Consider the following 15,000-nt stretch of genomic DNA (forward strand, 5'->3'; position numbering starts at 1 on the left):
ATAAGCAAACAGAGTTGCAGCTTGGTTTTTAAGATCTAGTTAGCTGATAAGACTCAGACACACCCAGTCTGAAGTCTGTAGTGGTTTCCATTAGTTTTCAGTCAATAATAGCATGCTTGGCATGTTTTAGCAATTGGAATTCTGACTCCAAGATTTCAGTTCTTGGACCAAATCTCCGTTTGAAATAAATGCTAGCAATGTTTCATTTACAACATCTAAAAAACAGCTACCTCAGGACCTTGAGCAAGTAAAGAATAGTCAAACATGACTTCTTCCAAATTCCTGCATTTTGGGATAAACGGTATGTCCAAAAGTCCCACAGCTCGTTTCTAACCACTGGAGTAGCTGTAAAACTGAGACACTCTCTGCATGACTTTCTCTGATACAGTAGAAGAGTCAGCAGCAATCCCTTGACAGGTTCTCCTTGGTGACACAGCAGCTTAATAAGTTTCTGCCCTTTGCCCCCTTCTTCTCTCCAGCCATTCATTCCTGTCCCTGGGCTGCAGCTTCACTGCCATCTCATTGGGCTGATATTACTGTAGATCTAAGCCAGGTTAAAAATACCTGTCCCCAAAACACTTTCCTTTTTTATTATTTACCTTGAACCACTTCATTGGTCCTGCACGTAGCTGTGCCACCACAACCAGGGCACAACAAACTTCGTCAAGGAAAAAGATTATCCTTAAGTGAGCTTTCCCATTATAGAAAGTATATGCTGAAACTAGACCCCCATAATGACATTAAAGTTCACTGTCAGTCCCATTAACTAAGAAAAATATTTATGTTCCTCCATCAGCAGAACACAGCAAAAAACTGCACTGATTAACAATGTGAGACCTAGAACAGTGTGTACTAGCAATTCCCTATTGCAATAGGTATAGCTAATTAAAAAGAAAAAACAAACAAATGAACAAACAAAAAAAAACTTCACTGAGGTATCACGCAGCAAAGACTTGAGGATTTAGAACCAGAAAGGAGACATACTACCATGTGCAGCAGTCCAGCCTGTCTCCAGAGAGGATGTCCACACCTAATGTGTCTTCTCACCTGTTCGCTGCCTTGGAGAACAGTGAGGAAGTCCTGTTTGTTTCTCACCCACTGGGGTACAACTTGCTGCTTTACAGCAAGTTTGTTCAGTTTTGGGCTGGGACAGTCTGAAAGTTAAAAAGCAATGAATTTTCCTTTCCACACAGGGTAATCAAAAGTTTTTTGAGGTTTCAGTGATGTACTTACATTTTGATAGCTCATCTTGGAAGAACCAGTTTCACTTGAGAAGTAGGTACACTGAACCAGAAGAAACTGTTTTCTGACCATCACTTGCTTTGTTAGGAGAATGAGTGACATTTGGATTTCTTGTTTTTGCTACTTTGGGTCACACCCTATCGAAAAATAGCTTTTAATATTGCATTTTTCACTACTTCAGAAAAGGATTCAAAGCATGTAATTTACTCATTTAAGACACTACAGTCTACAGGTTCATTGATTGCCTAGTTAGGGTTTGGGTTGGACAATTATGAGAATTTAAAAACATATTACATATTAAGTGGAAGACATTAAATGAGAAGGAGATCTGTAATTTATATGTCTCAATTCTGAAAAATACACTTTATTTTCACATTAATTACTTTATTGAACGCAACAGAAGAATACATAAACTCACTTCCAGCTGAGAACATTTGTAGTAAGAGAATGTGTGAAAATTTCTACAGAACTAAAAGACATGATTACACTTCATTTTTTCTGATCCCTCATCCTTCCTTCCTCCCTCCCTCACTCCTTTCCTCAAATATCAAATTAAGGATGTAAGGAGCTCATTCTAATATCTCTTCAGTGATTTCAGGTTGGTATAATTTCCCTGACTTGAGAGAACTCTTTCTCATTTGCTGAAGATGAAAGCAGCTTCAGATATTTATTTGCTGTAGGTGAAAGCAGTTTCAGATACTTACTTGTTGATCAGTCACACTCTAAAAACTAAAAGCACTGAAATGTACAAAAGATGGCTCAAATACTAAGCTCTTTTCCACCAGAAATTTCAGCATGATTTTTTTCTACCCTAAATAGCAGAGGGCTCGCTCATGCAAATGTTAACAGCAGACTTAAGACAAAGTTAAATAGGGTGCTGCTATAACATGAGATCATATACGCTTTCTTGTCACCCTAATTCATTCCTGTTCATTTACTGACTGGGGATTAGCTATTTAACAGAATCAAAAAAATTATAATTGACAGATGAAAAATTCTTACCAGTGGCCATTTGCTACTGCTTTTGCTTCAAGTGAAACCCGTGCTGGCCTGGTTTAATACATACCACAATGGGGGTCACGGATTGCTTAGTGGAGCACTATTAACATCCAGCTATTAATAAGTAGCAACTTTTTAGATCAGACTGATTTTGTCAATGCAGATGGTTCCAGCACAGACTATATGATGCTGTGCAGAAGTCAAATGACGTATGGAGTCCACTGGAATCAATGAGAAGACTAATGTTAGGTCTGAAAAACTTTAGAGTATGCTGTCAATACTACACAAGTCCCATTCAAAAAGTAGGGACAACTAGAAACCTCAGGAAATCCATAGAAGCTGGTAGAAACTGCAGAAGTGACCTTTGTGAAGTACCAATGCTAACACAGAGGATAGGTTGGACAATGATTGACAAGCATTACTTACATAGCATGTTTATTTTAGGTGACACTTTCTTGTGGGTTTTTCTCATGATAGCTGAAAATATTAAAATAAACATCTCTGGTTTACTTCCATCCCTTCAAAGTCAATTCACCTCCTAAACTGTTAACACCAAAACTAAATGACAATTTGTATAAGGTTATGTTAAACTGTTGTAGGTTTAATCTCTCCCTCAAACTTCAGAAGATTGTTGAAAGGGTTAACACAGCCGTGATCTGCATGCGAGTGGATGGTTATGCACAGTGCCACCACACCTCATCAAATCAGAACTTGGAAGAAACCTTGAGCAGGTCTTCTATTTCATTCCATTTGACCAAAACCCATGGTTTTCCTCTGTAATTGAGACCTCACAGAAAGGTGGCAGTACTAAAATGCAAAATATAGTGCTTAAAATGCCCCTTTCAGGCCCTGGCTCACTGATGTGCTCTTCCTAGTCAAGACTTAGCATGTTGCAATTGGAAATTGTATTACAAGAGGCTCTTTGTCTCAGAATGGGCAGATTAATTCTTTTTCATTTTTGACTCATGAATCACAAAGGAATGACACTTGATTTTGAAGTTATTGATATGCTCATAGGTTAAGTTTGAGCCTTTGGATAGTTACTTTTAACACTTTACACTTCGGTGAAGGTAATCTTTAAGCTGAAAAAGCAAGGCGTCGCCACTGTTCTTTCTTAAGATTAATAAAGGATGCCTAAAAAATTTCCTTATCTTTTTTCCTTTTTTTCTTTTTTTTCCCCTTCCCTTCCCTCCTTCCCCCTTTTTCTAATGTCTGAATTAAGAATGTAAAATCTTGTCTTTCAAAAGGTTTTGTAGATGCTTCCAGAGCAATGGAGAGCTGGATTAGGAAATATCTTCATCTGTTGAACGAGTGAAGCTGATGGATCTTTCACATCCATTCTTCCAACTGGTTATTGGGTGTTTCAGTGTAATCGAGACCACAGAAAACAAAACAAAGATGATTAGAGGAGTTTATGCTGCAGTAAGCTGTGTGTGGGCAAGCCACTCCTCTGGCAAAATCCAGCAGGACTCTGTGAGATCCCAAAAGTCTTCTGCAATAGCATGACTGCAGAACTATGGGCTGAATTTAACATGGAGCCCATCCTCTAACTGCCTGGCCATACACAATTCCTTCAGCCACGTAACTGCATCAGATGAACAGCCTATGAATGTCAGTTTATGTGAATAATAAGGTGTCGTGCTTTAACCCCAGTCAGCAGGCCAAGCCCCAAGCAGCTTCTTACTCACTTCCCCACCAGTAGGATCAGGGAGAGAATTGGAAAGGTAAAAGCCAGAAAACTAATGGGTTGAGATAAAGACAGTTTAATAGGCAAAGCAAAAGCTGCACACACAAGCAAAGCAAAAAGGAGTTCGCTGCTTCCCATGGGCAAAAAGCTGTTCAGCCAACTCCAGGAGAGCAAGGCCCATCACACATAATGGTTACCTGGGAAGACAAATACCGTCACTCCAAACATCCCCTCCAGCCTCCTTCTTCCCCCCAACTTTACATACTGAGCATGATATCCTACGGTATGGAATATCCCTTTGGTCTGCTGGGGTCAGCTGTCCTGGCTGTGTCTCCTCCCAACTTCCCATGCATCCTCAGTCTCCTTGCCAACATGGCAGTACAAAAAGCAGAAAAGGCCTTGGCTCTATGCAAACACCTCTCAGCAATAACAAAATCATCTCTATATTATATATTATATTATTATGTTCAGCACAAATCCAAACCATAGCCCTATACTAGCCACTGTGAAGAAAATTGACTCTATCCCAGCCAAAACCAGCACATAAGGAAAATCTAGGCATTAAAGCTTGCCTTTAACTTTGAGAGCTTATTTATTTCCCTTGTACTGAATAATGACAACTTCTCTGAGACAGCAATAAATATCATACTAGTACTGGCCCTCAGTAGCACACTATAAACTTCCTAGAACTTTATCCTGCCCTAAATGCCAACAAACCAGACCTATCTATGATATTTGGCTAGAGATTCTGAAGTCCATATTTTTGCATGGAAGGAAAGTATGTCAAGTCTTTAAGGTCATGGTTTTATGATGCTAACAATGACGCTTCAGTGTATTGACTCCTTTTTTTCCATCAGACATTTACAATAACAGCGGTACAGAAAAACAACAGGACAGCTCAGAAACAAGAGTCTTCTTGGTCATCCCATCAGCAAAAACAGCAGGTATTTGTTTTGTCCTCTTACGAGAGTTATAACCACTTTGTAGTCTTTAAAAAAGCGTTCAAAGATGGGTTCACATTAACAAAAAGATGGACCCAGATTCACCACCCCATGTATCCCACAACAAAGCATATGCCAACATTCAGTGTGTTAAAAGCACTGTTTTGTTTTTCCTCCTCTCCCTTCCCCAGGGAGAAAAATCACAGGAAGGTGGTACATTTCAGGAACTGAGATATTCTGCTTGGACCAAATTCACTTCTTGCCTTTGATTCAGGTTCACTGTGTAATCTTGGACATGTCCCCAAGCTTAACTGATAAGATTGGTGGACAGCATGAGTATACAAACTGGGAAAGTCTGGGTCAAGCTATCCAGACTGGGGGACTTGTTTCAAACCCTTAGAGTCTGTCATGCCTGAATCAGAGACTAGATTTTGAAATAGCCACTGGGAATGCATCCTTGCACTAAAGCCATTCCCTGGAGGATAACCTGCTTTGACAGTGCAGGGAAAAGGTGCAGGAAAGAAAAGGAAGGTTCTGCCCCAGCATAATTGGCTCGGCACAGGATCTGAGTTGTCCCTCACAGCGCCATCCTTGCACCTGAGCCCAACTGCTGGAGTCATTGGTTTCCTGTGCTGAGGGAAAGGCATTTTTAGAAATTAAATTTGAGGTGAGAAGGGAAGTAACCTAAAGAGTTTCAACAATATAAAATCTTTTCTTTAGTTACAATGAAGAGAGAGCCTATCTGGCATTCTTCAAAAAAATCTCAACCTATAAGCTCCCATCTGGGTGCAAGCTGACCAGGAACACGCAGTCCCCGTTCTCCTGAAACATGCAAGGTAATTACATGAGTCTCAGTGTGAAGTCTATACTTCATACCCTATTCATCCACTAAGAAACAGCTTCCTTTGGCACACAGGCAACAGGGACAAGCTGGTTTCATACCAGAGTGTCAAAGAATTTGCTTCAGGTTGGACCATGAATGTTCAGTCTTGACGCTGACAAGATGCCTCGAGAGCAGCTTCCTTCACACCATCTGCAAATCATGCTACTGCATATACTGAATACACTGAATACTTTCCAGCACTGAGCCCAGGGGCACAGTTTGTATCTCAGCATGCCCAAGTGAGGAAAAGCTACTGCAGTGTCCTAGACCAACATCACTACAGGTACAGAAAGTTACTAAACACAAGCAGCTGCTTTATATAACACAAGGATATTTGAAAGGGGCAGTGAAGGAAATTGAGAAATCATGTGTGGGTGTGAAACATGTTGCACGATCATGGATATAAAAAGGGAGGCCATATGAAACCCAATCAGATAGGGCTTTGTATCAGCAGTAAATTTTCATGTTCTTACATGAAGAAGTTGTAGGTGACAGGAGGAAAACAAGTGGATGTTGAGAGGGATCTTGTGCCGGGTCTTCAACCTCCATAGGCTGTTACCCACATTTTTCAGTAGAGCTACATCATTCCATACTCATAGAGAATAAGTTTCTGATTTGTGGGGAAAACTTTTTGACTTTTTTTTTTTTAATGCATTTTCTCCCAGCAATTGTACAATTCAAGAGAGTGTACTTCAAACCCCAAACATCGCAGGTTGCTAGTAATGATTATCCCGTAACACCATGTTGAGTTAAACCTCTGTTTGCATTTCAAAAAATTATAGAATGTTTTGGGTTGGAAGGGACCTTAAAGATTATCTAGTTCCATCCCCACTGCCATGGGCAGGGACACCTTCTGTTAGATCAGGTTGCTCAAAGCCCTGTCCAACCTGGCCTTGAACACTCTCAGTGATGGAGCATCCACAACTGCTCTGGGAAACCTGTTCCAGTGCCTCACCTCAATGTCAGCAAAGAATTTATTTCTGATATCTAATCTAAATCCACCTTCTTTCAGTTTAAAGCCATTTTCTCTTCTTCTATCACCACAACCCTTTGTAAAAAGTGCCTTCCAGCTCTCCTGTGGGCCTCTTCGGGAACTGGAAGGCTGCTCTAAGGTCTCCCCAGAGCCCTCTCTTCTCCAGGCTGAACAACTCCAATGCTCTCAGCCTGTCTTCATAGGAGAGGTGCTCCAGCCCTCTGATCATCTTCATGGCCCTCATCTGGACTCACTCCAACAGATCCCTTCTTATATTGGGGGGCCCAGAATTGGACGCAGTAACCAGGTTGGTGTCATGAGAGCTGAGTAGAGGGGCAGAATCCCCTCCCTTGATCAGCTGGTCACACTTCTTCTGAAGTAGCCCAGGATGCTGTTGGTCTTCCAGGCTGTGAAAACACATTGTTCAGTCATGTTTGAGCTTCTTGCCAACAACACCTCTAAGTCCTTCTCCTTAGGGCTGCTCTCAATGCATTTTCCACCCAGCCCATATTTGTGCTTGGGAGTGTCCTGATGCAGCTGCAGGACCTGGTACTCAGCCTTGTCGAACTTCGTGAGGTTTGCACAGGGCCATCTCTCAAGATTTTCAAGTCAAGGTCGCTCTGGATGGCATCCCTTCCTTCATGTCAACCACACTACAGAGTTTGGTGCCATTGGCAAACTTGCTGAGAGTGCCCTCGATCCCATTATCCGTGGGGCCAATAAAAATATTTAACAGTGCTGGTCCCAACACCAACCCTTGAGGAACGCCACTTGTCACTTGCAGAATAAATACTTTGCTCCTACTTGTTCCTGGTCCTATGTAATGGTATTTCAACTAAGAGACTAACAACACAGAGTGTGTTTACAGAGTTATATTTAAATATTTTTATATATAAAAGTTAACTAAAGCCAAAGTGAAAATGAAGGATAAAGATCTTTCTCTTTCCTTTGTATTGCTGCCATTAATACTGTAAGTTGTTTCTCAAATACTAGCCAAAAAATTGACTCATTTGGGAACTAGTCAAACCTGTGCTCCTGGTTTTCCAGTAAAAATTGTCACACGTTAGAAGACTCAAATCTTCTCAGATCCTCCTTCTACCTCTTGTCCATCATTATCCCAGATTAATGCCTGTGCCTCCTTTGTTCTGCAATGGCCGTTGCTGGTAGTTTTGAAAAAAAAAGTATTTTGCTCTACCACATGTTGAGAAATGCATGCCAGCAACCATCCTTCTCATTTAAATTACCACAGAGCAGTCACATCACGCTGTTTTCTCTGGATCATTTGTGCAATGTCAGGTAAGGCAGGATGTGAATCAGCCATGACTCGGTTCAGAAGTAGGACTCCGAAATCTTCTGGTTTCAATTTACTTTGGGAATTTGTGGGACTGACAGATAAAGGAACGTGAACCAAGAGAAATTTAATACCTGCTCTAAATCTTGGTCTTATACAATGCCCCTACGTATCCCTTCCTCAGAAGGCATTGATCCCCTAGTCCTCTGGGGGTAAAGGAGAATAGGGAAACTGATTTTGCCTCCATTTCTATTCCCCTATTTTCATGTCTCCACAGAAGAAATCTCCCTTTCCTCCATCTCCAGGCTGTTTAGCATTAGAAAGCAATTGGTCTGTGAGCAACACCTAGAACAATTCTTCCCAGATGGGAGATCACATCTCCTCTTTCTCTTCTAGCAAGGGTAGCTTAGAAACCACCTTGTCATGAACCATGCCTCAGGTTTCACTTTGCTTTGAGACAAAAGCTCATTATATTTTGCCTAAGGAAACTCTGGATGTCCTGTGCTCTGAAAGATGGCTTGGGGGCCTTATACTTAAAAAAAAAAAAAAAAAAAAAAGAAAAAACCAGAACCCTGCTTAGAGTTCCTAATCTCAGAGATACACACAAGCATATACTAAAGTCTTGACCAAGGCCATGGACGGCTACATCTCTTATATATTTGTAAGTTTAATATAAAACCATAAGATATACCTGTCCACATATCTTTAGCTTAGAAAGTAATTTTTTCATATTAGTTGGATGATATCACAGCCTCTCTTACAGAGTGTGGTGAACATGAATGAATTTCATAGCACTAAGTTTCATAAAATTGTACTCATTCTAGCATGACTTGCATATGGATGACAGATACATCCACATTTTAATCCTCTGCTATTCCTGGAAACAAAGAGCATATTCCTTTATCAATTACACTAATCCGAACTAATCTTTTCATGGAATACTTGGCATTAAGAGAAAATATTTATATCTAAAATAAGCAAGATGATCCATTTCTATTCCCTATATTGTTTTAGCTTACTGGGTCCCTTGCACTAATTTTCCTTAGACTGACATGACTCACAAATGGCTTTTCAAATACAATTTTCCCATATGCACCTACGTGCACGAGTGGACCCCCCAGATGATGAAACAACTTCAAAGAGGGGACAGAATGATCGGAGAGGAGAGAAATATTTGAAGAGCTGGGAACAGATAACCTTTTAGGACTGTTCCCACAATTTTGGCAGGTAAATGTGTCTGATATGAGCACTTCAGTCATGCACAGATAGATGACACATTTGTGTGTGGGCAGAGGATGAAATTGGGTGTGGACTGCATGCCTCTGCAATGGATACAGTGATAGGTCTAACTCAGCACCAGAGACACTGAGTCATCTGTTCAGAGCTTAGAGTTCTTCATCATTTTCCCTTTATCACATGGAAAAATCCTGGCTGGATTGCCTGCAAATTTATCCTTGCTGGTTGGGGCCCAATCTGAGAGAAAGACCAACAGACACACTTGGAAAACACCCCAAAGTCCACTGATTCATGTAAAAAGAGATTGCATACCCTCACGATAACACCAAGCACTCAGAACAGTTATTTTGTCTCTTTCATCCTCTTATAGAATGAGCATAGCTGAAAATAAACAGTCTTGTAAGTATCTTAAGTATCTTTGAAGAATTGAACTCAGAGGCAATTGGAAAAACCCAAGTGTATAACCTGTCGTATGGAAGTGTGTAGAAAGGAAGTGATATCTAATTTGGGGCAATAATCACTATGATCACCTTAGATGCTGACAGTGAGTAAACATTTCTATATTCTGAAATCATGCCCAGCATCACTATCACATTATCTTTGGCTTACCTTTTCAACACAAATTGGTAAATTAACTATATGCCAACAAACCCAATGGCATGATGGCAGACAAGAACTCCCTTATCCTCAAAGCAAAAACACAACTGTAGCCAGTCATAACAGCCTGAGCCAAAGAAAACCTCAGGAAATCTTATGAAGAAGTGAAAATATTGCAGAATAATACCACAAACAGGATAGCTGCGGTTGCTTTACTTCTTGTACTATCTCGTAAGACTACGATATAAACCTGCTGCATATAAATATTTCTGCTGTAGGAAGCAAGAAAAAATATTTTGTTACTATATAATTTCCAGATGAAGGTCTTGACCACACATGCTGTCAAGTGAGAAGCATTATAGGAGGGGTATTATATATAGCAGAGGAATTATATTACCCACACCACTTACAAGAGCAGGGGAAAAAAGGTGGTGCTTACTAGAATAGGTATTGTTTTCAATTCTCCTACCAGCAGATAAAGCATATACGTGCTATGGCAAGAGCAGATTGTAGGGGATGAGCAAGCAGAGGAGTGTCTAATTAGCCCCTCTAGTCAAGGAGCAACTGATTGAATATGCCAAGCTCAGGGCTCTAGGCTGGATGTCATGCCTATCTTTATGTCCAGTCCTTCTCCTTCTGCTGTCACTCAGAAGTGGCTTCAACATCAGTAAAACCTTTTGGATCAGATCCCCTAGATAATGCTGGTATCCAACTCCTCTCTTAACATCTGGCTTTGTAATAATCTTAATTGGTAATCAGGTTCTTGGAAAATGGTTTGTCTGTTGAAGAAAGCAAAGTTTCTATTAGAGCTTAGAGAGAATAACAGATTGTCTACTTCCTGTCTAACACAGAATTTCTTTTTCTTTTCTCTGAAACAGCTGGAGACCACCACCATGGGAGACAGGGACCTGAACTGGATGAATTCTGAATCTAACATAATCACAATTTCTATTCTCCTAAAAGGCATGATCGAACGATTAATGATGAGAGTGCACCATAACTGAAGATATAAGCTGATCCCAGAAAGTGAGTCAAACCTGAAAGTTCACCAGCACAGATTTTCATATTGATACCAAAGATCAATTTGGTCAGAAGGCTCCTAAAACAGAAGTCAAGGTGAATTACTAAAATCTGGGTAGACAGGATTCTGCAGCAGTCATCAGATAAAATCGGTTAAAAATGTAGTTTGTTACAGAAATCAGCCAGCCAGCTACATGTCACAACAGTGGTACCCCCAAAAATGCAACCCCCAGTTGCATGTAAATAGACAGTTCAGTTCTTCACATACACCCTAGCTGCCTCTTATTAGCATGAAGCCTACGTGTATTATCATGGTTTGTAGAGGTCTGACAAGAGAAACCCAAGCAATGTTATCTCAAGGATTCCTTGTGCCCCCCAGGCGCTCTCTGTGCCCTCCACTGCCTTTGCACAGCAGCTGGACCATAAGCTGACTGCAAAGGGAGCTGCCTTTTGTTCTGTTTGCAGAAAACGTGTGAGTGACGACAACAATAGGAATAATAAATACAGATGGTATTACGCACACATGCAAACATCCCTGCAGAAAATTCAGCCATAGGGTGAATACCAAAATTTTACTTGTCACTTAGCTATTTATAAAATCAAAGAGACTTAAAAATAGCAAAAATTACTTATCCTTGCCAAAACCATCTCCCAGAGTGGACAGCCCCAGGGGCTGAGATCTGAGCTCTGATCCACACAGCAGTGGTACTCTCCCCAGTGGGGAATTCCCAAAACAGGAAAGATACCCCAGAGCTGACACAAAGCCAATAGATTTGGCTCCCACGCCAGACTTCCTTCAGCTGTCAAGTCAAGCGTATCATGGTTAAAAAATCTGCTGTGCTGTGGCTATTTGCTGCTGGAGCTGTGGTGGGCTGGGCAGAGACAAGAGGAGCTCAAGGGCTCTTTTGATCATCCCTGGCCCAAGATCAGAAACATGCACCCAGCCCCATCCTCTCCAATGGCATCCAGCACTGCACGGCAGTGCAGACAAGGTCTTTTATCAGTCCCTATAAGCTTTCTACCACCCTTTCTGCAGTAATGCTTATATGGCATTACTCAGCAGTTCATCTGTTGCTCTGCTGGATGAACCACTCTCCTTGTCACCACTCCCCTCAGAGTGGTGTTATCTGTGAAGTTATCTTTTGCTTCTAAGGTACGAGAAACATCCTTTTGGGGTCAGCACCCTGCTGGGGATTATAAGCATGCAAACTGAAGCTTAAAACTAGTCCATGCATTACTGAGTATGTTACCCCATCTGCAAGTGATGGGGTAAGCCCTCAGGAGGCGTGATTTTATCTGATATAAGAGTGGGCAGAGAGTGGTCTGCAAGCTGTCCTGGACCAATATAGACCCAGGCTTTAAAAGTCCCATGTGATTAAACAATGACTCATGGCTGATTTCTGCCTTGCCTTTCAACACTCACCACTGCTTTACATCCTTAGCATTGCTAGAGCACAACAGAAGATCACAAAAAGGTAATAGAAGATCACAAAAAGGTAACAGAAGTGAACAACATTAGTTTATAACACATCATAGCTCACTCAGCCTCTGTACAATACAGAAAATCTTGAGGTAGTAAGTATTTTATGGCTTCTTAAAATAAAATATAAACAGAACTCAAGTATTTTTTTACGCCACCTGTAAAAGAAAAATTAATTGGAGGAGCATAAGCAGAACATTAGCAGGCTATTTTAAAAACCTTCATTGGGTTCTTTTGCACCCAAGTCTATTCAAAAGAGTGTATGTGTATAAATATGCAGTAGAGCATTCCTCTACTGTGGCATCCTTTTAATATGGCATCATTTTAAAATCCTTCATGAGTTGAGAGACAGACCCAGCCTTACCTTCTTAATTCCCAGCTTCTCTTCACCTTTTGAAACTGAATCCTCCTTGCTGTCTCTATGGTGACAGTGACGTCCACATCCCCCTGATGAGATGGCTGCTGGCATGCACATCAGGTGCCAGAGCAAATCAGTCAGCACTGGAAACCTCTCCAGCTCCTCCATGGGACATAATGCTCTTCTCCAGAACTCAGTCTGACAAACAATCTGGTAAAGAAAACAGTGCTAAGCCACCATGTCATGCCTAAAAGAGTGGGAAAATGGGTCTAAACATGGGCTCTAAAACCTTTTTTTATTTTTCTCTTCAATCATAATTACTGCTACTTGGGAAATAAATGTGATAGCACTGCTATTAAAGAGTGTATCTGGATAACCTACACAGAATGAACTAATTAAAGGTAATTTCTCCCAGAGGGTTTGAGAGTGAGAAGATATTTGTGTCATGAAGTAGAAGTAGCTGATAAGCAGTATGATGAAAATCTCCTGCAATGTCCATCCACCTGGCACATGGAACCAGCAGTGACAGAAGAATGCTTCTTGGCTCATGGTTAGAGGAGAGAGGAGCAAGAGAAGAGATTTTTATCAAGTGCTAAGTGAAGAGCAGCAGGTGGGACCTGCAAAGGTGTGCCTTTCAGGCAGCCACAGAAGGTGGCTCCAATGACTTTCTCTTCTTAGGAAAGAAACAGTGAGTCACTGGGGTTACAAAACACCAACTATTATACACAGTCCTTGTTATATTTTATGATTTATATACCTAGCTGTTGAAACACACCCCCACTGTAACATGCTTTCTTGTAGCAACTTATAGGCACAGTGAAGGATGTTCAATTCCCACTAGTTCTTTCCCTCTGGGTACCCAAACTGGGGAAGATGTGTGCCAGGGAAGCAGCTTTGACTTTCTGCCACAGTCCACTGCCAGCACCAGCTAATACTGCACACACTGTAGATGCTCTAGATTGCCTTTATATTCCATTGACCTTTGTAAATTTGTAGCTGAAGGTGTCTGTCACAGCTCTGTGTCACTGCAAACCTCACTCCCCAATCCAAGGGAGAAGTTAAAGGTGTTCGTGGCAGCAGGTCTTGCCTGAAGGATTTAACTGTGCAAGATATTCTGTTGCAATCAGTTCGTTTACAATTCTTCTCTGCTGCAATCCACTCACAATTAACTTTGATAAAGTCATCCACTCAAACTTTAAGAGTCCTATTCAATCCAGAAAAATATTTGGAAAATGAAATAAAGACAACGATTAGTCCTGTATTTCCTTTAAGTTTCCATGTCCTTCTTCAGTGGTCAGAAAAAAAAAGATACAGTCCATCATCTTAAAGATGAAGATTTTAATGGCCCAGCACACATTAGGTAAAATCCAGAAAAACAACAATAGGGAAAAAAGCAATAATAGTGATAATATATTACTAAAACTTGCATTGCTGTAATGCACATTAAAAATCTAGTCCCAGGTCGAGTTACTGATGTACCATACCTACTCTGTTCAGATTTTTTTTCTCTGTGTTTTCTTGGTCTTTTTTTATCTATCACCTCTTTTCTAATACTTGGACTGTAAATGCTTAGGATTAGGAAATGCTTGTTGCTCTGTGAACTGCCCTTCTCATTCTGGGTTGCTGGACCCTGCCTGAGACTTTAGATGTTACAATAATATAAAAGCAAAGCAGTTTGAGACGAAATGCAAGAAAGTCCAAAATGACACAGTATTACGGGACTTAGTCACATATATAACCCCTGAGAAGTGAGAATTGCACTCCAATGCCTCAGTCTGCATAGTTGGTAAGCACTGAGATCATCTTTTCATCCAAAGTTATAGAGTTTCCTCTGTATTTTCCTCCTCGATGGAGCACCAGTTATAGTGCGCTGCAGAAGCCGATAGATTTACCTTTAAACAATCACAACAGAAGCACAGAAAGAGTCGTCTCTCCTAGTTCACACAGGATTAATTTCGATTTCACACAGATAACAAGATATGAAAAGCATCTCAGTCAAACCACAGGATGCCTAAGTCATTGGACTAAGAAGGGTTGTATATCCTCATGTCAACAGAGTTGCAAAAGTGTTTGTAAGTCCCTTTCCATCAGGGACCTACAGTGAGCCCCAGCAATGCAAGAGAGTGAAGCAGAGGTGATTTTGGCAAGACCATCAGCCAAGAGGTACTGGGAAGACCCAGAAAATCAAGGTATAATTTAAAACATTCCTTCTCCAGTCTCCAGAGATGTCTAACAGCAGAAGGTGACCACAGGATGCAGCAGCATCAACGTGACAGCACGCAGAGCAACTCCT

At 41.0% G+C, this 15,000-nt stretch overlaps 1 protein-coding gene across 4 annotated transcripts in view; it reads right to left on the bottom strand.

The window, feature by feature from the left end:
* Nucleotides 1-12,847, bottom strand: part of LOC135418610 (uncharacterized) — a 182,524-nt gene extending 169,677 nt beyond the window's left edge. For 2 of the 4 annotated variants that reach the window (XM_064664074.1, XM_064664059.1), the window contains exon 1: nt 12,714-12,846. The gene's annotated coding sequence lies outside the window, so the exon portion shown is untranslated. Of the gene's footprint in view, nt 1-12,713 lie in introns of all 4 variants that reach the window. The other 2 variants (XM_064664081.1, XM_064664068.1) reach the window with 2 other exon arrangements.
* Nucleotides 12,848-15,000: the final 2,153 nt, after the last annotated feature.

Source organism: Pseudopipra pipra, chromosome 1 (genome assembly GCF_036250125.1).
Source record: "Pseudopipra pipra isolate bDixPip1 chromosome 1, bDixPip1.hap1, whole genome shotgun sequence".
Lineage (NCBI taxonomy): Eukaryota > Metazoa > Chordata > Aves > Passeriformes > Pipridae > Pseudopipra > Pseudopipra pipra.